This window comes from Dasypus novemcinctus, chromosome 1 (genome assembly GCF_030445035.2).
Source record: "Dasypus novemcinctus isolate mDasNov1 chromosome 1, mDasNov1.1.hap2, whole genome shotgun sequence".
Taxonomy (NCBI): Eukaryota; Metazoa; Chordata; class Mammalia; order Cingulata; family Dasypodidae; genus Dasypus; species Dasypus novemcinctus.
In genome coordinates, this window is record NC_080673.1 from 146971735 (window position 1) to 146996597 (window position 24863).

Genomic DNA, 24863 nt, shown 5'->3' on the forward strand with positions numbered 1-24863 from the left:
TTGCAGACTAAAGGAAAAGTAGGCATTTGAATAGTTTATTTGGGGCAAGGTAGTTATTTTTGTTGGGCTGGTATTTGTTAGAATAAGGTTGCATTCTTGTCAAGAAAAACTGTCGGACTTGCATTAAGGCTGATATTTGAGGGCAGGGCTAAAAGTGTCAACTCTTCAGTCACTGTCTTCCTGAACACAATAACACTGAAAAATTCAAGCCACATGGAGCTTCTCTGGTCAGCAGATTTAGTCTTTAAGTTCTCCCAGTCCAAGTACCAAATATGTGAGTGAACATATCAGATGATTGTGGCACCATGCTACGAAGTGTCACGCCAGCTAAGGTGTGACAATTTGAAGATTTTTGTAGATCCTAGAAAAGGTGATGTTCTTGAAGCTAATTCATTCCTGTGTGTGTGGGTGGGGACCCTTTGATTAGATTGGATTCAGCTGGGGGCCTTTGATTGGATTACTTCACTGAAGCATGGCACAGGGTGGTATTTGGTCCTCTTGCTGGAGTCCCTTATAAACTGGAGAAACTTGGAGAGAGACAGAAAAACCCAAGATGCTGAGAGAGACTGGAATCAACAGAGCACAGAGGCTTGGAAAGAGGTCCCCAAGCAGCTAAAAGGGAGGAGGTCAAGAGGGGAGAAAAGAGATGATCCATGTGTTTGATTGCCCACAGATGAGATTGGGAAGAAAGTAAACCCAGAGAGGACAGAGACCCAGGCCAGCAGACACCTCCATGTGTCTTGCCACATGGAAGGAGTCCAGGATTGTCAACATCTGACCTTCAGTGCATCTCTGATGATGCCTTGATTTGAACACTGTCATGACCTCAGAATTGGAAGCTTTCAACCTAATAAATTCCCATTGTAAAAGTTAGCTCATTTCTGGCACATTGCTCCCAGCAGCCTTTAGCACACTAAAACATAAGGCATCAGTCTCTGTAGATCAGGGGCAAGTTGTTCTGAATTCCTGACTCTCAGAAACCATGAACACAATAAAAATGTTGTTTTCTGCCATTAAGTTTGGAGTGATGTGGAATGATTGTACACAATATAGAAACTAGAACAAGAAATATGACCATTACAAAGACTGCAATAAGTTCAATAACTTCAATCACCTCTATATGGAGTTAGGCCAGACTCTACATTTTAAGGGTAATCTTCTACAAGATTGTCCTTTCGACTTTAATTACAAGTTCAGGGATCCCACACTTCTGACCAAGTGGCTACAAATTTGGGAGTTCCCACCATCTCTCAGATTTGAGAAAACAGAATTAATCACAGAACTTGCTGAAAGTGCTATGCTTGCAATTATAGTGTCTCAAATGCAAGATTCTGGATCCTTTCAAAGTGGAATCAGAACATGTCACCTTTCTAGCACAGTGATGTTTTATAAACCATGGGAGCTCACTTGAGGTTTTATGGGGATTCATTATGTAGATATATCTATTGGAATTGATACCACATGGTATAATCAATGCCCATGTGAAGTTGGGGGATGATGGATTCCTCTAGGTTCTTCTCTAATGTTACAGAAAAGAATTTAAGAACATGCTGGTTTTGCTAGGCTATCAGTTTATTGAGAAAATGGAAGAAAAGAGCAGAAACAGGAGAAAATAACAGATCACACATCATCAGGTATAGGTGTGGGCTCCTCCAAGCAAAGAGAGATTTGACTTGTGTGGTTGCCTTTACTAAGCTATTAGTTGTTCATCCCTTTGCTAATACTTACGGGAGGAGTCCCAACTGTTTGCTGTGATGATTGATTACCCCATCAGTCAGTTCCCCAGGGGACCTAATGCTGAAGGCCCTTGAGGGTACCTGGGGCTTTCTCTTGACTCCAAATGAGATCTCATTCCAAATGGGGTTCTTGAAGGGATCCCTCTGGCAGTTTCCTTGGTGACAGTCTTTCCTCCAGGGGGTTGCCAGGAGGTGTTCCATGGTCATGTGTTTCATGGCCATGTTTTTCTGCCAGGTTTTAGACTCATCTTCCTTTTCCCTAAACTAACCTGCCTCAGATGATTCCACCATGAGTTCATGGCTGGATTCAATCTTTATCTCCCTTCACTCCCAGAGGTTGGGCTGACAGGACTTGTCTTTAAGTTTCAACCTCCTAGTTACATAGTTGATAATTCTAGTAAGTCCAGACCCACTTACTTTAAACTACAAGTGTAGATATCCTCACTCTCTCATTTCATTAGCATATGAATTATCAGGTGTGGTACTGGGACTGCCATGAATAACAAAAGGATTCCCATCAGGGGAAATTCTGAGGATTTAGAGGTTATTTGCCCAGGAAACTAGACAAAGACCAGACATCCTTTTGGAGGTCAAATTCCTTCATATGCAGCATTAAACAGAAATAGATAAACATAAAAGGCAAGGACTTATTAGGTGAGACTAAATGCATCAAAGGAAAAATAATATAAAATTCTTCAAAACAGGGTCTACTCTTGAATAAAGAAGTATTGCTTTATTTTCTTTCATATTTATTTGTTACTGTCAAAATTTTTTAGTAGTCTTTAAACTTTTCCCTCAAAAAAAGTGTTGAAATTAGTAGAAATCATGTTTCCTAAATTATCCAATATATATATCGAGAAAATATAACATGCTCAGGGAGCAGCTTATACAATAACAGATCATAGCCTTAAAAATCAACTTGCAAAACTGCACTGACAAAGGAATCAAAAGTGACCTTCAAAGATGTTTTCACTATTTGCATGAGTTTTTCTTCTCTTTAATGCTGCTGAAACTTTAAAATTTATTTCTTAGGAAACTTTCAAATAAACTGTAGAGAAGAAAACTCAATCTGATTTTTTTCTTTGTGCTTTCTGTTCATTTCCCCCTAAATATGTAAAGGCATTTAAAACTATAAATAAATAAAATTAATCAACTTATCGCATAAATTGACACTTTTGGCTAAGTTTGGAAGTTATTTTGCTTGTCCAAATGGGAAAAAACAAATCACCAAGTCATTGTTAAATTTTCAAGTATCTGACAAAGAAAAGAAACGTTCAATCTTCTTTGACCTATAGCTTTTACATTGAACGATTTCATTGCCTTTAAGAAATCTAATTGCATACCATTTCATAATAAAGATAAATGTATATATAATATAAGAATACTTAATTAGGAAAAATTCTATAGAGATTATGGACTTAAGAATCATAAGTGATATTTTAAAAATATATAAAAATATTCTGGCTCATAAATGAGTAAAATTCTTTAAAAATAGATGTTTTAAAATCATTTTAAGATGATTTTTATTTGAAACCAAAATGAGAGAAAATAAATGAAATATTTTCATTTTTGTACTCACTTTCATTTTCTACAAATAGTCACCAATTATAAATAGTTGGAATTCTACAAGTTAAATACTTTTTACTGTACTTAAACATTTTTTATTGCATAATATTTGCTTTATATCTATATATTCTTATAATAGTCATTAAATTTTTTTCAAATTATACTATTTTTTTAGTCAGATTAACCAAAATTAACAGCAATTCACATATTATTGGGTATATAGGTCAATTTTTTATTTTATAAATAATGTTATATAAAATATATTTATACATATGCTATTTGACAGTTCTTATGAATTTTATTTTGGAGGATTTCCTAAAGGTAACTATCTACATCATATTTGTGAAAACTGTTCATGACCATTTTAGTTTGCTAAAGGCTGCCAAGGCAATATATCAGAAATGGCTTAACTTTTACAATAGGCATGTATTAAGTTATAAGCTTTACAGTTCTGAGTTTGAGAAAAGTGCCCAAATCAAAGCCTCATTAACAAATGCCTTTTCTCTGGGCTGTAGCTGCAGGCGATCAGGCCCATGGAAGGAAAAATTAGTAGATCTGCCAGCCTTTGGTTTCTCTTCCAGGCTCCACTGCTTTCACCTTTTGGCTGCCTCCAATTATTTATCTGTTCTTGTGTCTTTCTCTCTACTGGAGTAAATTGATTTCATCATCTTATTTCTGGGGCTTCATCTCTCAGCTTTTGGGGGTTTTCTCTGTCTCTGCGGCCTTTTGTCTATGTATTCATTCTATTTATAAAGAACTCCAATAAGAGGATTAAGACCTACTCTGGGCTTCTTCTTTCTGGAGTAATCTAATCAAATGGCCCTTAATTGAATCTAATTTAATCAAAGGTTCACTGTGGGTTCACACACACAGGAATGGACCAATTTAAGGACATAATTTTCTGGAGTCCACAAAAGACTCTAACCACCACACACCACCTTCTGGACACCCAAAATGCATGTTCTTTCCATACACAAATTACATTTATTCCATCACAATATTTCAAAAAGCCTTAAGTCATATCAGTAACAGTATTAAGTATAAGTCTCATGAAAATCAGTCATATTCATGTCTGTATTGGGGCAAAATTCCCCATCAGGCTGTGAACCTGTGAAACAAGAAAACAAGTTATTTGCAATATGCAAAGAAGGGTCAGCGCAGGATAAATATTCCCATTGTCCTAGGAGGAAAGTGAAAGGAAAACAGGGGTCATGGGTCCCAAAGAGCTGCAAAAACCTGCAAGGCATACTCTGTTAGATTTCAAGATCTTAGAGTCATATATGGAAACTCGCTTTCTTGTCCTCAGTGCCTTGTAGACCAGGAGACATACACTTTCCAAGATCTTGTCCAACAGCTATATTCTTAGCTCCACACACACGGAGCATCTGGGTGGTGGCCAAAGTTTAGGCCTCACTCTCCAAAAACGTTGGTGACAACTGTCTCCAATCTACAGGGAACATGCTCAACCTCCTCAGAACAGTGAGATGGTGGCCAAACTCTCTCCAGTCCCCACAGGATGTGCTACACCCACTCTGAAAGCCTAGGGTGGCAACACTCTTCCTGAACAATTCAGCTCAAGTTGCGTCCTCTTCAAGTGTGGGGTATACTTATGCTTTCCTCACACATGGGTGGTTCTACTCTTTTCACCCAAGATGTCTTCAGTACCTATCTCAGCTTCCATATTTCTACCTTTGAAGTCATTTTTCCTTGACTATCACCCTTTTCTGTCCCTTTTAGTCAAGGCTGGAAGTAGTTCCATTCAAACAGATCTTGCAAAAAAGGTGTTGGTTTCTCATGAAGCACACAGGTGTCCCAACCATAAGGCAACAGGACTTCCCCAGATCCTTCTTGAATAACCACATTTCCAATCCTGACTTGCACGGAAATGGCAGACAAGTTCCATGTTCAGTTACGTCCTCACATGGGGCACTTTTCTCTGGGGACTTGCCTTCCAGAAGCTCAGAGTTTCCCAAACCATCAGTTTCTGGTTCTTTGTGACTGAGTGTTCAGTTCTCAGCTTATCCTCTTCCTTTTGTATTTTGCTATAAACTGCAAGAATGCAGTTTCCACATTTAATTTGGAAATCTCTTCAGCTAAATATCCTAGCTTGTTGCTTTCAAATTCTGCCTTCCATCCAATATCAGAACACAATTTTGCCAGATTCTCTGCCACTTTAACACAAGGGCCATCTTTTTTCCAGTTTGCAATGACACATTTATCTGTATAAGACCTCATCAAAAGTACCCTTAGTATTCACATTTCTGCCAACAGTCTCTTCAAAGCAATCTGGGCATTTTCTATCAAGCATCTTGCAATTGTTCCAGAATCTTTCCTTTACTCATTATAAGGCCTTTTAAATCTTTTTTGGTATTTGCCTACCAGCACCACACTCTAATAGTAGCAATTTCTGTTTTAGTTTGCTAAAGGCTGCCAAGGCAATATAACAGAATTGGGTTGGCTTTAACAATCGGAATTTGTTAATTTATAAGCTTACACCTTCAAGGCTAAGAAAAAAGTCCAAATCAAGGCATCATCAGGAGATGCTTTCTCCACAAGATGTAAGCACATGGCAGGACACAATGGTCATGCCTGCCAGTCTCTGCCTTCTCCTCTAGGCTTCACTGCTTTCAGCTTCTGCCTGCTTCCATCTTTCTCTCTGCTCTTGTGGTATACTCTCTCCTGGGTTCTGTTGATTTCAGCATCTGGTTTCCAGGACTTCCTCTCTTAGCTTCTAAGAGTATTTCTCTTTCTCTGCAGCCTTTTTCTCTGCATATTCATTCTGTTCAAACATAGAAGATCAAGATCCACCCTGGACAAAGTCTTAAGGGAATAAATTAAAATGTAAAATGAGAGAAAAATTTACCATTCTCAAAATAACATGAAGATTAAATTGGATCAAATATATGATAACCTTAGCACAGCACAATACCTAACAGAATGCACTCAGTAAATATTATCTATTGTTAATATTATTATTACAAAATAATTTTTGCTTGGGAGTAAGTCTGAATTATAACCTACCATAAGACGTATTACATATCTGACTTATGTACCACTATAACACAATACTTGGCACATGGTAAGTCTTCTATACATAGTTGTTAAATAATCAAATAATTGAATGTGTACAACAAAATTAACACTACATTTTCCCTATAAAATATGATATATATATTATATATATATATATATTTTTTTTAAGAGGTACTGGGGATTGAACAAGGGAAGCAGGTGCTCCAACACATGAGCTATGTCTGTTCCCCTTAAAATATGATATTTTAATCAAGTATATTTTTCAGAATTAATTGTTCACTTTAATATAGCTTACACAGGAGGAAAATTGATACTTAAAAGCAATCTTATGAAAATTATCTAACTCTCAATTTAATCTATATAATAAATTCGTATTTTAGCAGAGATAAACATTGCGGAGGCTTTATTAAAGACAGATTGCATACGACTCTGTGAAGATTCAATCTGCCTAAAATCTTTATATAACAATTTGGACTTTCTTCCTCCAGTCTTAAAATTAAATTTCTGGAAAAAAATACTACAACAAAAATTAGAAGGTTTAAAATTCCATAATTTTCTAAATAGAGAATGTATAATTTTATTTTGTTAGCATTATATAGGCGATAATTTAACATTTATTGTTACCAAGAACATAATAGTTAAGGTCTATTTTATTTGAAGTAGGATTTGGATTCAGTCCATCTCTCTACAATTTCTATAAAAGTAGTGAAAATTACTACCACTACTGTTGCTTGATTGTAGTACATTATAGCGGGATTAACATAAAATGTCTTGAAAAACATTTCAAAGTAATAAGTTTTACACAGGAATGCTATTTGTACCTGTTGGTCACTAAAGAAATACTATACCAACCAGCAATATTGAATTAAAATTGGGCTTTCTAATTTAGGGCTTTAAGAATTGTTAATTGAATGTATTTGGCAACTTACTTTTAATTGTTTCAAAGAAAGAAAAATGCAGTAAGGGATACTCAATGAACCTCTTATATTTTTTAATGTAACATTTTTTGTGATCTATATATCTTATATCTTTAAAAAAAGGCAATAAAGGGAAACGGACTTTGGCCCAGTGGTTAGGGCGTCCGTCTACCACATGGGAGGCCCGCGGTTCAAGCCCGGGGCCTCCTTGACCCGTGTGGAGCTGGCCCATGCGCAGTGCTGATGCGCGCAAGGAGTGCCGTGCCACACGGGTGTCCCCCGTGTAGGGGAGCCCCACGCGCAAGGAGTGCACCCATAAGGAGAGCCGCCCAGCATGAAGGAGGGAGCCTCCTGCCGAGGAATTGGCGCCGCCCACACTCCCCTGCCGTTGCCGCTGATGACAACAGAAGCGGACAAAGAAACAAGACGCAGCAAAAAGACACAGAAAACAGACAACCGGGGGGAGGGGAGGGGAATTAAATAAATAAAAATAAATAAATCTTAAAAAAAAAAAGGCAATAAAAAAACAAACAAAAATAAAACTGAAAAAATAGAAAAAGCATTTTTAAAATACCTGGCAGAACACAAACTTTGAAAATGACTGATAAATACCTACTAGCTTTTTAATATAAATTATTTCCTAAAAATGAAAGATAAACTACACATTACTTGAAAAGTACAGTCTTTAAAAATGAAAGACCTCAATCATTTCATCTATTGGTGAATACAATTTGCACAAAAATTATTGTAAAAGATGTTATTTTAGTTAATTAAATAATTTTAACTACAGTAACTGTGAGAATAATGAAAGCCTAGTTTCAAATATTTTTTTCTGATTTCTTAATCTTTGAATAAACCAAATTTTGATTCAGTAATTTTAAAAAAGTACAACACTGTATGAATTTTATTTGAAAACATAAAATTAAACAAGTTTTCTTCAACAAGGTGTCTTAAAAGCATGAAAGAGAAAAGTTGTGTTTTTTTAATATCAGATAATAAATTAACTGTTTTGTAAAATTCATTATAATAATGGCCATTTAATGGCTAAGTGCATATCTTGCCAAAATGTATATGGCCTGGAATTATTATGAAAAATAACTTGGGAAATCTTGCAATAATACAATTCAAGGATATTTTATTCTGTGACTGTTTTTTATGACTTTCAATAAAGAGGTTTAAATGGTAATAAATGAGAAGTAAAATTCCATGATTTAAAATGAATAGTCTCTCATGCAGAGGAAGTAGGCAAATGAGAGAGCTAATAAGACTAGAAGAAAATGTAATAAGACTATTTAAAATACATGAGTATTAGCAGACTTTGGAAGCAAAAGAGCATAGGATTGGACCAAAAAGAGTTAGCCTGCATTATTTTTCCTTGTCTGTACTGTTTTGATTTGGAAGAGGGAAAAGAAAAATCAAGGGATAAATAATGTCTTAGAAAATGCAGATTAAAAGGTTCAGCTAAAGGTATTGGTGTAATTATCAGAAGAGTGTTTCAAATAAGAAGGTTAGATTAAAAAAAGGAAACTAATTAATGATTTTATGCTAGGGGGAAAAAGGAAATAAACCCATGGCCCTTCAGAGTAATCATAAGTGGTCAAATAGTATTATCTCTTCCAAGACTATTAGATGGGAAAGGAACCTGAAGTTAGCTGTTTTTCAATCTCCTAGAAACTAAAGGTGATTTTTAAAAACTTCAGCTAGGACTATATGATTTTATAAGTATAAATTGTCCTATTTTGGGGAAAAAATGCAACTGTAGTGAGATTTGAAGAAGATGGTACAGCTGTGGTTTAATTTAAAATAATTTTAATATTTGAAAAATAGGAAGAAAGTAATTTAAAAATAGCATAGGGAAAATAGGTAACAGAAAAATATAAGTTTTCCTTAAACTATATAATAAAGTAATTTTGTATAAGAAAAAAAATTTGGGGTAAAGTATAATAAGTAGATAGAAATATAGATGAAGATTTATCCACTGCAAACTTTAAAAATTGGATGACATTATAAAGGAAAATTTGATAAATATACACCAAAATCCTAACAATATATATCACTCAGTGGTGAGGTGGCTTGGTAGTTAAATGATAGCCTGGAACATATTCTTCCTTTTGACTACCTTTGCCTGATTGAGAAATATACCTTTTTTGGTATGATACACTGATTTTGTGATGCACAATATTAAATATAATAAACATAAATGAAAACTGATTGCATTGTTTGAATATATTTTTATAAAGAAACCAAATACTATAAAAATTTAAAAAAATGAAAGTATATACCTAAAGGACATATATAAGTGAAAACTAGTAATGTAATATACTAATAACATAATTAGTAACCTTCTTTTGAAATGATGTATTAAATATTATTAAGAAAGGAAACTCCCAAATTAAAATAAAAAGAGCAAAAGACAATTCACCGTTGATAAAATAGTCAAAAGACACATGAACAAATGTCCAGCATAACCTGGTAACTGTAAGCATCTACCCCAAATAAATACCCTTTATAAAAGCTAAAACAACAGCAACAACAACAACAACAAAAAACCTCACAAATACCCAATCCCAAAACTTTTCTCTCCAATACTACAACATTAAAATAAGATACACCTTTTCTCTTATTAATTTGACCTTATTATAAAATAGGAATGCTTCTAAGTTTTTGCTGGCAATGTTCTTGACTATTCAAAAAAATCATGGAAAATATTTTAGGAAATTTTCAGAACAAAGTTTAACAGTAAACTGAAATTAAAGATGGGAAAAACTTCTAGATTTGAGATTTTTTTTTCTCAGTCAAACATGGTGATATCAAATATGGCAATGAGAGACTGTCCACACCCCACGTGAAGTCCCAAGACCTAATAATTTCAGTGTTGTCTAGAGACAACTTTTGCCGATATTTGTATATTTGTTCATAAGGGCCTTTTAGGAAGGTCTCTTTGGTTGCACATGAAGAAAACCAGAATTGAAAAGGAATTAACAACCTCTCAGAACAGCCTTTAGACCATAGATCATGAAATTAATTTAATAGTTCAGTTCCCTTGGCCTTAGAAGGGGATAATGCTGTGCATTTTATACCTTTCCAGACTTTCCCTATAGGATTACACTTCTGCTGCCCACTGCGGTACCTGACTTACTAATGCACAGTGTATTGTCTGCCTTTCCTCCTTATATTAATGCCCTCTTCTTGAATCAATGTCTCTGTGTTCTATCTGTGGAAATCCATACAAAAAGATTTGGTATGAGTATGGATCCTGGGAAGCAAATTCTCAAGATGGAATTCTGGAGTTGTATCCTTTGCTGGTTGGACAGCAAAATTACCATGCAGTTGGTGAATGAGGGTGGTGATACTGGATCAGTTCTGGCATACTGTAGTATCACAATACCTAGGACCCTCATCTGTGGAGAATTGAGGTGATATATACAGAAGGAGAAGCACTGAGGAGAAGCACTGGCTTACCTAATGTCTCTTTCATTTGTGAGAGATGGTGGCAATGGTAATGATAAAGTTTGAGGAGTTAGTCATACTGCACTAAGTACCATGAATATGCTAAAGATAGGAAATGATAGGCATAGGTTAGCCAACCACCAGCTCAGAGTCATGGTGAAAGTGCCAGAAAGCCTCAATAACAGCATTTAAAATGACTTTTATTTCTAAAGCCAGAGCTCAGATTGAGCAGAAAATCAAGGCCCCAATCTGATTTTGAAAGAATCAAGAGAAGGCTCAAATCACAATTGCATCATGTCTAGGGAACCATCAGGGAAGGAGTGGGATTCTATGATTGTGATGGGGATATCTAGTGACTGTGATGGGGATATCTGTGACTGTGATGGGGATACCCTTGAGGACACTAAGCCCTCAGATTCTCCTAAACCCACTGGGCCTTTAGAAGTGGCACTCCATTCCCCCTTGCTAGAAAAAAGCAGCCTCCCACAGCCTGGGGACAATGCAGAGCCTCAACTGAGGGAGAAGCTATACACTATGTAATATAACCTCTTCAAGATTATTCACACCTTTCTGCATAGCTTCTAGCTTAATAAGCAGACAAGAATTAGCAAAGGTCAATTGTAAGAGTATCAGCCTAGCTGATAGCTATTGGCATAAACTGTGAGAAAATGTGTTAGAATGGATTTTGAGGTTATTGAGTTGGATTTGGTGGGGTGTGAGGTGACAGGTGAATGGCTACTAAGAGAGAATAAACTGATATGTATTTCACATATACGTTATTACATGTGACTAAGGAATGATATCCTGGCAATAAACCTGGAACCAGTCTTAATGTACTACTTGAAATTTTATGTGAAGTTAAGAGAAAATGATAACTTACAGCAATACAATTTTGAAGAATTGTCTTGACAGAATAAGGAATTGGTCAAACAACATAAAGAGGTGGGTATGCTGGAATGGGTTTACTTCATAAGAGTAAAGACTCCACCTGTTAACTATGTTAGAGTTCTAGAGAATTCTTCCTTCACATAACGAGAATGAAAGTGCTGGTAAAGTGACCACCTGACATTATTGAGAAGGTCAGTAGTGTCTGGTTTCTGTGAGCAAGAGTTGGTGTTTCTTATCTCCAGAGGCAAGATAGATGTAATTACCACAATCAGAAGCAAAACCAGAATGATGATCAGGGGCTCTGATCTCTACAGGTCTGTGGTAATACCCCTAATTTTCGTACCACAGCCAGTTCTTAGACTTAATCTTTGAATGAAGGGAAGTTGGGACCCCTGAGGAAAGCTCCCATAATGTCAAAATAAGCATAATAGAGTAACATTTCTGTCAATCCTTTTCCAATAAGACCTAATAGTCATTTACCAGAGTAACTGTCCACTCAGGAAAGGTAAATGCCCAGGTCTTTTGAGGTCTGTTTGAAGCAATATGTGAGCTGACAATGATGCTTGGGAACCCAGAAATCCATCATGCCTTTCTCATACAACTAGAGTGGAACATGTGGAGGCCAGGAGATAAAGTCCAGGTCCATTTCTCTTTCAAAGTGATTGAAAATGATCCAAGGACCCACTCTATGTTTATTTAACTGTCTTTGAATGCTTAATGAGGATAAATATGCATAATAGCTTTATGGGAATTCGAGGCTTTTAAGGACCCCAGGAGATTATGTTCTTAAATTAATACATTTCTCTGGGTGTGAACCTATTGCAAGTGGGACTTTTTAAATTCAATTCAATTAAGGACCACTTGATTAAATTATTTGATTAAGGCATAGTCCAGAGTGGGTCTTAATCCTATGACTGGACTCCTTTAAAAATGGGCTGAATACTGAGTGACAGGCAGAGAGAAACACCATTCCTCTCCCCAGAAGCTAAGAGAGAAGGTTCTGGAAGCCAGAATCTGAAATCAATGGAACCTGGGAGAGAGCAAATCAGCAGGTGGAGCAAGGAAACCTGGAAGAGAAGGGAGAGACCAGTAGATGTCTCTATGTACTGGTCTTCAGGGAGAAAGCACTGCCTGACAAGTCCTTGGTTTAGACATTTTTCTCAGCTTTGAATCTGTAATCATTTTAACAAAAAAATCTCCATTGTGAAAGTCAAACTATTTCTGGTTTATTGCCTTGGCAGCATTTAGCAAACTAAAGCAAACTTTCAGAACATTTTCTCCCATAAAGATTGAAAAGTCCAAGTGGAAACTCCTGAAAATGCTCCCCATTTAAGACACAAAATTAAAAGAAATAGCATATCTTTAATAAAATGGCAGGCATTAGTGCCTCAAGTGAAGACTTGAAGGATGCAATATTGTGGTTCCCATCATTGTGTGACTAAGTATTGATTATTATTATATTTTAGTCATATATATCTAGGATTCACCTAAATGATATTAATAAGACATCAAATTTTATAGATGTGGGATACATAAATCAAATGGATCTATGCAATTTTTTTCTAATAAGTGCTTGAGAAAGAATGAGATTCATTTTTCAGGAACAATTTCTAACTGCTATTAAATGCAAAAATCCATGGTTTCAAGAGTTAAGTGTCATTTTTGAAGCTGGAAAACTTTCTTCCATTTGTTGATTTTAAATAGATGAAAATTATTGAACACGCAATTGTAAGTGTCTTTGTAAAGGATTTTACTGCAATGGAATGTAAAAATGATCAGTCTTTTCTTTCAAAGACCCAGAAATTCCTTATCTGTAGTTTACCTCAATACCACCTATTTTTATATGCATGAACCAGTACAAATTGCTAGCAAAGGAACATTGTGTTGATCTGCAGTCTTATGCCTGCATTTTAACTTCTTGTACAGTTCTTTAATAAGTACTACAATGGGCATTGTCTCATAGAGGAAGTATGCATACTTCTATTCCTAGTCGAATGTTTCATAAAAATTTTTACTTTTTATTTTCTTTCTTGGAACAGCTTGTGGTGGTGATTTTGTGGCTAAAAATCAATTATGGCTTTAATGGTCAACAAGGATAAGATGATGTATGTCATTTTGACAAGTTTCTTTTTATTAAGATTATTTGGTATATTTTTAAATGCTATATTTTACAAGTAAAAGCTATAAATATTAGTTTATCAGATAATGTACATTTTTACCTTGTAGGAGACAGGGTTGTTTGCTTCATACTACTCTTCCTCTTTTTCCTTTTTTAAATAACTTTTGTTTGGCTCAGGTAGCCATCTCTCCATCATGGAACCTTGTACATCAGAGCAAGTTGACCCACAACCAGCTGCAAATGAGAGCCCAGTATTCTATTTCATCTTGCTGTGTTTTGATATGATTCAATTCTGGTAAAGAAAATATGAGGGGAAGTCTACTGGAAGACTCTAGGAATATTTTCTTATTCTCTAGAGAAATGCACAGTAAGATATGGTCTCCCACCCCTCTGCCTTGGAAGGTAATACCTGGAACTGTTTTAGTCATTTTGATTGAAGAGTAAACCAATTCAGAGGATGGAAGATGGGAGAAATGAAAAGAACCAAGTCAATCAGTCCTTAAGCATGCTGTAACTTTAATGTGTATGAAGTATTAATAATATATTTACTTCTAATAAAGCTAGTCTGATTAGAGTTGTCTAATACTTATAGCTAAAAGAATCTTCCATGTATAAAACCTGTATGGTCCATACCTATATTTCTTTCATTGACCTTCCTTCTTTTACTCTACTCCATATTCAGATGTTCAAACATCCACTTCCAAAATCAACAATGTTCTGGTGACTTCATATAATACTAAAGGAACCAAAATTAATATCAGAAGCTCTAGAAGCCAAATGATAACTTCATAGAATATGAAATGAACCAAAGTTAATATCAGAAATCCTAGAATCCAATATGATCCAGCTCTGTTTTTTTTCTCTTTGAAAAACTGACACTCAATGCGGCTCAATAGTAAAATCAAGTATTTAGGAATATTGCAATGTGCCATAAAATGTGATTAGTACCTTTAATATGTTTTTTGTATTTGACACTTACAATCCTGTAAGATTACTATTATTATTTACTTCATGCAAATGAATAAGTTGAAAATTCATGGAAATGATTAGCCAGATAATTAAATGAAAGGTTCAGGATTTGAGCAAAGGTGTCACTCACTCTACAACCTCTATTATTTTTAAGTGCAATAGATTCAGTGAAACAGAGAAAGTTGTATTATCTTGAGATAATCTAACTTAGTTCCATTTGGAATTCCTATTAATGATTTTGTTTGTTAAGGGGAAGAAAAGCTCAGTCATTTACTGTGGCAAAAATGATAGGATGATTTTATTATTCAGATTTTGCTGCAATCATGTTACCAAACAAATAAATTACATTTCACAAATCCATTTACAACAGCGACTAAAGAATAAAATACATAGGAATAAGTTTAAACAAGGATATAAAGGACTTGTACATAGAAAACTACAAATCAGTACCAAAAGAAATTAAAGAAGATATAAATAAATGGAAGATATCCTATGTTCATGGATTGGAGGACTTAATATTGTTAAATGTCAATACTATCCAAACTGATTTACAGATTCAATAGAACACCGAAGTTCCAACAGCCTTTTTTGAAGAAATAAAAAAACTAATCATATAAATTCATATGGAAGGGTAAATGGTCCCAAACAGCCAAAACCATCTTGAAAAAGAAGAAACAAGTTGGAGAACCTGCACTTCCTAATACCAAAACTTAGTATAAGTTTATGATAATCAAAATAGTGTGGTTCTGGCGCAAGGGCAGATACATAGACCAATAAAATCAAATTGAGAGTTCAGAAATAAACCCACACATCTATGGTCAATTGAGTTTTGACAAGAATGCCAAATCCACTAAATGAGAAAAGAATAGTCTTTTCAGAAAATGGTGCTGGGAAAACTGGATATCTACTTCTAAAGAAAATGAAACTAGACACCTACTTCTTACCATACAGAAAAATTAAATAAAAATGGATCATCAACTTAACTATAAGGACTAAAACTATAAAACTCTTAGAAGAAAACAGGGAAATATTCTCAGGACTTGATAGGAGAAAATAAAATCACAGATTTTACCAAAAGCATAAGCAATGAAATAAAAAATAAATTGGACTTTATTAAAATTAAACACATTTATGCATCAAAGACATTTTCAAGAAAGTAAAAACAATCTACAGAATGGAAGAACATATTTGGAAATCATACATCTGATAAGGGTTCAATAATCAGAGTATGTAATAAATTATGCAAGTCAAAAACACAAAGATAAGCAATCCAATAAAAAACAGGCAAATGATTTGAATAACATTTGTCCAAAGGAAATATACAAATGTCCAATAAGCATATGAATATAATAGTCAATATCAGTATACATTAAGGAAATATAAATCAAAATTGTAATTACTAGCATGGCTATTACTTAAAAAGAAAAAGTAAAGTATCAACTGTGGGCAAACATGTGGAAAAACCGGGAACCTTGTACATTTTGTTGGTGGAAATGTAAAATGGTGCAGCTGCTGTGAAAAACAGTTTGGTGGTTCCTAAGAAAGTTAAACATAGGATGACCCTGAAATTCCACTTCTGAAAATGTAAGCAAAAGAATTGAAAACAGGGATATTTGTACATGTATGCTCATAGCAGTATCATTCACAATTGTCAAAAGATGAAAGCAACCCAAATGTCCATCAATAGATTAATGGACAAGCAAAATGTGGCATATACATACAGTGGAATACTATTTAGCCACTAAAAGAAATGAATTTCTGATACAGGTTACAACCTGGTTGAAACCTGAAGATAGCATGTTGAATGAAATAAGCCAAATAAACAAACAAAAAGGACAGATATGACTCTACTTAAATGAAAGAACTATAATATGCAAATTCACATATAGAAAGTAGAGTATAGGCTATCAGGTTTGAGAGGAAAGGGGAATGGGAATTTAATGAACAAAGGGTATAGGGTTTCTCCTTGGGGTTAACGAAAAGTTTTGTTAATGGATGGTGTTGATAGTAGCACAACACTGTGAATGTGATTAATATACTCAAACATATGCCTGCAAGTGGTTGAGATGGGCAGATTTTATGTTGCATATATTTTACATTGAATTGTGGTAAAATAAGAGACATGATAGAGACAATAACATTTCAATGCACTGTATGATCCTAGACTGGATCTAAGAATGGAAGAAAAAATGTCCAAATAGACATTATTGGGAATATTGGGGAAAAAATTGGATATGGACTATATGCTTCATATCTGTGTTAAATTTCCTGAACTTAATAACTCTACTTAATTTGAAAGCTGTTGGTGAGCATCCTTGTTCTCAAGAAATATACATGCAAGTATTAAGTGTTAGAAACACATGATATATGCAAACTACTCTCACATATTAAGAAAAGAGATAGACTATAGATAGATGATAGATAGATAAATTATATAACAAATTTGGCAAATTGCTAAAGGAAGCAAAGTTAGGTATCTGGGTGAGGTGTACATTGGAGTTCTATGTATTATTTCTGTATTATTTCTGCAACTTTTTTTGCAATATTTTGAAGTTATTTCAAAATAAAATGTTTCAAAAACTTAGCATTTACTTGGCTTAAAACAAGATATATCCAAGTCTTTGGAGTAGCTGAGGCAGCTCTACTTCAGACTGCGGGTTGAATTCAGAGATGTGTTCTATTTGTCTCATTTTTCTGGAGCTTCCAGATATCTGAGGCATAGGATAGATGTATCAGGCATGCAAATAACTTGTCAGGTGTCTTACAATCTCAACTCAAACTACATACTGGGGGAAGCGGAATTGGTCCAATGGATAGGGTGTCTGCCTACCACATGGGAGGTCCGCGGTTCAAACCACGGGCCTCCTTGATCTGTGTGAAGCTGGCCCATGTGCAGTGCTGATGCGCGCAGGGAGGGCCGTGCCATGCAGGGGTGTCCCCCACATAGGGAAGCCCCATGCACAAGAAGTGCGCCCCATAAGGAGAGCCCTCCAGAGCGAAAGAAAGTTCAGCCTGTCCAATAATGGAGCTGCACACACGGAGAGCTGACACAACAAGATGACGAAACAAAAGGAAACGCAGATTCCCGGTGCCTCTGATAAGGATAGAAGTGGTCACAGAAGAACACACAGCTAATGGACACAGAGAGCAGACAACTGGGGGGTGGGGAAGGGAAAGGGGAGAAATATAAATAAATAAATAAATCTTTTAAGAAAATTGCATACTGGCACATTTAATGGGCCAAAGTTAAATGGACAGTCACATCAATGAGTGAAAGGCATACACTAATTTCATGGAGATGGCAGAGAGAAAGCAAAATTTGCAGAACAATAAAAAATCTACCAAAATATGTACATATATCTATGTATATATCAGCTACTACATCTAAACATCAAATCTTTTCCATTTTAATTACACTAGTTTCTTACAATTTTTATTACTAGAAAGCATATGTTGGGAAAAACAACACTAACAAATCCCCAAAAAGTATATAAAGTGAACCACAGAATTCCCATTATGCTAAAGAAAATACTGAATTATGTTACTTTTTATTATCCTTATGAGTTTAACTAACACATTTATATACCAGTCTAACATATTTATACATTTTTTGGTAGTATATATTGACTCCCTGCCATGAAAGGTAAGGTATTAGGGACACTAGACAATGCCTTCTCTCTTTTTCTATGTTGTTTAATTTGAACAACAACCAATGCAGCAAATCAATTACATTTGTGCACACACAATTATCTGAGTTAATAAATTGAAAAGTGTAAGTTTAACTTAGGCAATTTTCCTAATGTGTTGTTCTTGACTTTTCCTCCTCCATCTCCTGAATCCTCTTTTATCATTTCATATGACTAAGCTAAGTCAGAGTGTTCGATTTTCCTGTGAATATTCCATCTCTTTCCACTTGTCTTGGAATCCTCAGCACACCAGTGCTTTGGTGGCGATGAGGGCTAAGGGTCCACTTCTTAAGCAAGTCCAAGTGTGAATAAAGGAGCTATGTATTGGCCTGACAATGAGCAATAATAAAAAGAATTTTGAAGCATGACACTGAAGGAGGATCATTTTCTTAGGGAACATCATTTTCTCAGGACTTAGCATAATCAAAAATTTGGGGTTTTCTTTTTTGGAGTAATGAAAATATTCCAAAATTGATCCAGTGATGAATGCATAACCCTGTGATTATATTAAAAGCCATTGATTGTAAACTATGCATTGATTGCATGGTATGTGAATTTATCTCAATAAAACTTCTAAAAAAATGAATATGTGTACCAAGGGGTAGAAGAAATTGAAGATATGTTAGTGCTTTTGAGACCACCTTTAATTATGCTAAGATTTTTTTCAATAGAGCTATGAGAAAGATACTTTCTGATATTGTTTCATACTAATTTGATTAAATAAAGATGGTTAAGAGAATAAACATAAAGCAAATTCCAGAGTAAGAGACAATTTTTCCTTTCTAAGCTTTCTTTAAAACATAGGAAAAAAATATGGATAGTTTGCAAGCAGATGAAATGCAGGTAAATTTTGTGATAAACTTCTCAGTAGAGCTTGCTGAATAATCCAGTTTTCATTTCAGCTCATACAAATACAAATTTACTATATAAGAGAATCGATCTATTTAGTGTATTATCTTGCATAAAACTATTAAAATCATTATGCCTAGCATATTATCAAAGTAATTTTGTGTCAAAACTTTTTTAAAAAACTAAATATGACAAGCGAATACAAGATTTTCAGACAGATAAATATTAAACAGTCTCCATCATATTCCTTGTTATAATTTTTACTGTTAATATTGAAGTATTGCCTGTTTACTCACATTTATACTTCTATTAAATTCATTAACCTTCTCTTAGTCAATTCTTTTTAGATATAATTTCCTTAATAAACCCTCAGCATATCAGACTCTATAAGTAAATCATTACTTTTTACAAGATTAAATAGAACAAATATTAATTTTACTGATTTTTTAAAAAATTTATAGCATATTGTATACAGTTACATATTTTTATCAGTGATACCCTTCGTTTTCATTTCTTTAAGTCTTCATTCCTCCAAGAATTTTAAATGTTCCAGGGTTATACCAAGGTAGTCCTATCTATGAGGTAGAAGAAATGAGAGTTATGAGGTGGCATGTAGCTTGTTTTTCAGGCAGTGAACAAGTTTCCACACACCATGGACTGAATTTCTCAGATTATGGACAAAGGTCTGTAAGATAAAACCAGAAAAATGTAGGAAAATATTTGGGGTGAGAAAGTGGATTTCACAGTTGGAATAGATTTAAATGGAATAGACACAGTCACATAAGGAGTATTTATACATAAAATACCTCCACACAGAAAATATAATAATTCCTAATAGATGTCTGCTATTTTCTTGAAATAAAAGAATATTTTTATTAAAAGTCTGATATAGACCAAGATTTCCACAGCAATAAGATTAGAGTTATGCAGCATGTAAATGCAATGCCTTCCCCCCAGCGCGGGACATGACACCCGGGGATGAGCCTCCCTGGCAACGAGGGACCACTATCAACTACCAACTGATGATGCAACTGGAAAATGACCTTATACGGAAGGTTCAATGCGGATCAGCAGAATATCCATGTCTACATAAAATACCATGAGTTTAAAATGCTGTTTGACCTAAAGTAAGGGGGAAATGGAAAGGAGAAATGAGTTTATATGGCTACGAGTTTCTAAAAAAGAGTCTGGAGGCTGGCAGAAGGTTTGCCCTCATGCACAACTGAGCAGAGTCAGAGAGACAGATAAAGCAGATACAACCCCCAGATATTGGTTCCTTTGAGGGCTAAAGAGACCCATGGGAGTTATGGTCATGGCCGATGGGGTTAACTACCAGGGCAGATGGCCCCTCTTTGGAAATGGTGTTTATGTGTGATGAATCTGGACTCAGATGGGATCTCCCTTCATAAGACTTTCATGCTAATGTGCTGGAGGTGCAGTTAATGTTGGGGTTTAAGATATATTTAGGGGATTTGAAACTCTGGACTGACAATGTGATAGCCAGATCCTGAGCCTCAACAGACTCCAGCACCTACAATCTGATTTATTGGACTTACCACACTCAGCTAAGATGGAGTTGAAGAAGGACAACCACCACACCATGGAGCCTAGAGTGATTACAACTGAAAATGGGAGGATTGCATCCAGCATCCAGGTGGAATCTGAGCCTCCTCTTGACATAGAGGTGCAATGGACACAACCAATCCAATGTCCACATAGAAGAGGTGGCATTGGATTGGGAAAAGTGGACATAATGGACAAAGGGTATGGGGAAAGGCAGGAAGAGATGAGAGGTGGAGGCGTCTTCGGGACATGGAGCTGCCCTGGATGGTGCTTCAGAGGTAATCACCAGACATTGTAAATCCTCACAGGGCCCACTTGATGGAATAGAGGAGAGTATGGGCCATGATGTGAACCAATGTATATGAGGTGCAGAGGTGCCCAAAGATGTACTTACCAAATCCAATGGATGTGTCATGATGATGGGAACGAGTGTTGTTGGGGGGGGGGAGAGGGGGGTGGGGGGGTGGGGTTGAATGGGACCTCACATATATATTTTTAATGTAATATTATTACAAAGTCAATAAAAAATAAAAAAATTAAAAAAAAAAAAAAAGATTAGAGTTATGATTTCAAAGTGGTAGGATTCAAAACCCTACTTTAGGATTTTCTGATCAAACCGAGGGTTATCTAAAAGCAAGTAGAAAATCTTCTTTAATTGAGGAATTGATGACTTGACTTCTTGGTGGTCTATTCAATTTCATCATTTGTCTCTACATTACTGCCAAGGACTTTTGATAGAAAATAGTGACTTCTATAAAAGCTCCCTTATTGAGAATGTCTTTACAGATAAAGAGTTGAGACTTAAGAAGTAATTTAATTGGAATCCTAGAAAATGTATCTTTGAGAGAGTTATAGGGTAATTCAATCTGTTCTATACAATATTCTAATGTGTATCTGATTATAACTAAAATGATTATTCCCTGTTTTTTACTCATGTAGATTTTAATATATTTCTTTCTATTTTTGAAGAGTCTCTATATTACTGATGCATAGTCAAGCTTCTTTCTATACCACGTCTTTGTTTTTTTCTTGTATAAATGTGTTTTTTGACTTTTCTGTTTTCTGTTTGTATGAATCAGGCAGCATTCAATGATGGTACTATTGACATTGTGGCCTGGATAATTCTTATTGAGGGGGTCTTTCTCTACTCACTAGATGCCTCCCCTTTAGTTGTGACAAAATGTCTCCAGGAGTCGGCACATATCCTCTAGGGAGGGGAGGCAAAATTGTGCCCTGCTGAGAACTACTGGTATACAAGTATTTATGTGATTGTTCCTAGGCATGTCATTTTCCTCCTCTCCCATTATGTATGGGATAACTAATTCAGTTGGTCACATGGTCTGTCCTCCTAAAATCTGACTAATCATCCTTGGCTCTGTGATGTGACAGGATCAAGTGAAAGGAGATGTTTTGCATAACTTTGTTCTTCCTATTAAATTCAATTTTGCATATTTTGAACAAAGACGTAAAACATAGAATGTAATCATATATGCTTGCATTAAATCAACTTAGTAATTATGTCCTTCACCAAAATAGCTGAGAAACTCAAGGGCAGTGGAGAAAATTATTCTACAGTGTTTAGAAAGTTCATAACCTTAGACTTCAGTCTGAATCTTGCTTTAGACATTCTATTCCTACTGATTTCATTGAATTTGATCCCTATTGAGTACAAGATTTCAGTCTTCATAAGTGCAATTCCATCTTTAATTTTACAAGTGATTCCCGGAATTAATTGCTCTTTTTATAGGTAATTACCATTGGCAATTTTAAAGATGGCTAAAATCTAGACATTCTGAAGACTGACACAGCCAATATGTTACATACATTTTCTTAAATTGCTTAAAGGAGTGGGAAAATGAGTGAAAAAGAAGTTATTAAAATAGTTTGGTTTCAAAGAGCCCTAACTTTAATATAAAAGTCCAGTAAGAGTTTTACTTAGTAATTTCCTGACATTTAAGTCCTATTATCAACATACCTGAACTCTTTCTTTTCAAATAAAAACTATGTTATATTTCAGGGTTATAATTATATTTATTTAAGGAATTAATTGCGGGGCAGTATATATAGTAGGTAGCAGCTCTGTCCATTGTTACCTGTGTGCTGGCTCCTTGCCTGATAAAGCATTCCTGTTATCTCCCCACCTGTTCTAAATTGACGTCCAAATACTCTTTTCTCTGGGGCATCTTACAAAATATTTGCTTGGAAGAAAGGTGATCACTATTTCCAAATTTGACATTCTAATAGTATCCTCTTTGAGATCTGGGGCCATTACAATGTTCAGTCAGAAATGACTGAGGTTGCTATACTCATATTTCTACTAGTTTACTATAAATACCCCACTTGGAATCCATAAGCACAGAAAGATAGTTAACTTGAAAATTAATAACGAATTTTACCATTCATGTAATATGTATACACTGCTGATAAAATGAATTAGAGTTCACCGATACATATTTTTAACAGAAAGGCATGTGAAATCTTATCAATTAAAAACTTCAGAATCTTAGCAATTTTTCAAAGAATAGTCTCTCCTATAAATCTAGGAATAGGTAAGTACTATACTGTAAAGATAAATGAAAGAAGGACTATACTATTTAAATTTCAATTAAAGAGAAACTCTTCCAGTTGAACTGCTTTTGCATCTTTCATTTGTACTGAACTTAAGTATTTATTTCTTAACAGACAGATATTTTCTCTTTTCAAAAATTAAAAGAGAACAACTCTGAGATCACCAGTCTCCACGGACCTAGAAATATTTCACCTTCACTCCATAAAGAGAAAGTTATACAGTATATGTATATATTTGTTGTTATTGTTTCAGCCAATATTTTTTTTTTATTTTGGCAATTAAATTAAATCTTTTCCTTAGTTTTTCTCCTTTTGGTATATCAAATTTATAATGCTCTCTATGTTGTAAGTTACTAACTTATTTATTCACAAGTAGGGCTCATTTCTGATGTATAGTTAAATATGGGATATGATTAAGGAAATAGGACATCACTCAAATCATCAAAGTATCATCTTCATCAGGGACCAAGGTGCCAGAAATCACTATTCTTAGTTATTAATCCAATTTAAGATTCAGTCCACTTAAAGTGATTTTGAAACACAAAAGTTATACAACTGGGAGATGTATTAACTTATTAGTGTTCATTCATAGATAAACAGGTTTGAATGATCATTATGAAGCTAATTCTCTTAAAGTATAGGAGAGGGCAATTTTTATGTTAATTGGGAAATAAAATTTCAAACTGCATGAAATAGGATAGGATAGATATTGCAGGGTCATATAAAAGGTAAATAGAAAGCACAAATGTCCTTTCTTAGTAGTTTTAATTCTATTTGAGAGTTAAAGTCATTTATGAATATTGGAAGAATGTACTCTAATCTCATTAACTTGTGAAAAGTGTTGAATTGCTGAATAAATAATCACAACAGCAGTAACATAAAATACTGTGTAATAGAAATTTCTCATTCTTTCACCCTCACACAATATGTGCAGAATATATAAGCAGAAGTAGATATAATTCTCAGTCTACAAACTCATGTATTCAATGAATTTTTCTTGATTTTCTGGTTTCTTGATTTTCTTGAGTTTCCATATATCCCCAAGTGTGGTATTACTTTTATTTCAATCAATTTTATTCACTTGTGCAGACCTTCTTTTTCCCTAGATTTGAATTTATGTTCTTAAAGGCTAACTTTGTTACAAGTATTAGGGTTGAATATCTAGTTCTTAATGCTACCTGTCACTAGAAAACTATTACTGTATAGACAGACATTGTGCTAATGATTCATTGCTGTGCCTCAGTAACTATATAAATGTTCGGCATGTAACAGGTGCCCAATAAATAATTGTCCCATTAATAATGTCTGTGTTAGTAGTTCCTGAGGTGACCTTTGGCCTTCTTAGTTCTCAGTATAAAATTTACTATTTTTAAGGGCAATCTGGAAAATCGTTGGGGAAGTCTCTGAATCTTTTTAGGTGTTATGCGTCTAGAGACATGATACAGTCTCTTAGGATCACTAATTCTTACCATCTTACAAAAGATCTTCATAGGAATTGAAAAATAAGTACCTTATGCTA